The sequence below is a fragment of the Sinocyclocheilus rhinocerous genome, unplaced genomic scaffold (genome assembly GCF_001515625.1).
Source record: "Sinocyclocheilus rhinocerous isolate Xijiao unplaced genomic scaffold, SAMN03320098_v1.1 scaffold960, whole genome shotgun sequence".
In the NCBI taxonomy this organism is placed as follows: domain Eukaryota; kingdom Metazoa; phylum Chordata; class Actinopteri; order Cypriniformes; family Cyprinidae; genus Sinocyclocheilus; species Sinocyclocheilus rhinocerous.
In genome coordinates, this window is record NW_015653482.1 from 55,117 (window position 1) to 56,733 (window position 1,617).

Below are 1,617 nucleotides of genomic sequence, written 5' to 3' on the forward strand. Positions count from 1 at the left end.
TCTCCCTCTGTGTCCTTATTTGGTTGTTCTCGTTATTAGTTAATCACCTCATTGTGCTCACCTGTCTGCCCCTCGTTATCTGCCCTATATCAGTTCCTGTCTCTTGTATTCTAGTTTGTCGGTTATAGTGAATGTGAATGTGAATGTTACCCTGAATGTAGATGTCTACCCTGTCTGAATTCCCTGTTGTCAAGTCATTAAATATCCGTTTATTCGTCATCTTCGTCTTCCTGTGTGGTCTCTGGAACACCCTGCCCGTGACACCTGTATCCTGATGAAAATGTTTTCTTCTTTTTTTTTTTCTATTTGCATGTGTTTTCCTAAGTTGCAGCGCCTTGAGCACTCTCGGCCACCGTAATTTTCAAACTCATCCTAGATCTTGTTCAGATTATGATCTTCAGACAAGGTCAAAAGATATTGAAAGCTTTGTGATATAGGCAACCATTACATCTCAGAGTAATCTTTAATGACAAGCAGACCTTCAAGGACCACATTGCAGCTCGATCATACAGGTTTGCATTGCACAATATCAGAAAGATCAGGCCCTTCCTAACAAAGCATGCTACCCAACTTCTTGTCCAGGCCCTTGTCATTTCTAGACTGAACTACTGCAATGCTCTTCTGGCTGGACCTCCATCATGCGCAATCAAACCTCTACAAATGATTCAGAATGCAGCAGCACGACTGATCTTCAAACGAGCCCAAAAGGGCTAACATTAAAACATAACATTAGAACATCAAACGTCAAAGTGCCCACCCACAGCAAACCAAACTATTAGTTTCAATAAAACAACATTTAAATGTTAATTCTCAATAAGAACTTTTGTAGACGTATAGCTTGAAGGAAATATGGTCAGTCTGGTTAGTAATAAGCAGGGGCGTAAATTTCGTCTAACAGTTGGGGGGACAATAAACATAAAATTTCTCAAGAGCAATTTTTGAAGGGGACACAAATAATACAGCTAACATTGTACTTGTAAGGATATGTATACACAGAGGAAAGCCTTACTACTATTAGTGTAGCACGGAGGCCGTGCCAAATTAGACAACTTCAAGCTGTCGTGGTCGCGTCGTGTCGTGGGAATGGATTGTTGTTTTCATTATTTTCAGGATCAATGACAAGAGATCAGTGAAGGCGATTGCTCACAGCCAGATGACAATCATTAAGCCAAGACATGAGGAAGTTGGCTTTTTTATTTTGAGGTCCTCGGTTATTTACTACAGAATTTCATCTTTTTCATTTACATCTAGCAAGCAACATCATTTGTGACTCAATGTAATGTGAGATGAAGGCTTAAGAAGAGACTCATCATTGTTTGGATTTTATCAGAGCCATTGCTGGCAATTAGCTATTTTATTAGCTACTGTTGTGATTATTTTATGATTATTTTAATTCCTTTCTATGTAAAGCACTTTGAATTACCTTTGTGTTTGAAATGTGCTATATAAATAAACTCTGTAAAAAAGAAAACAAACAAACAAAAAAAAACATTAAAGGGATAGTTCACCCAAAAATGAAAATTCTGTCATAATTTCTAACTAACCTCATGTTGTTCCAAAACTTAAAGGAACACTCCACTATTTTTGAAAATAGGCTCATTTTCCAACTCCCCTAGA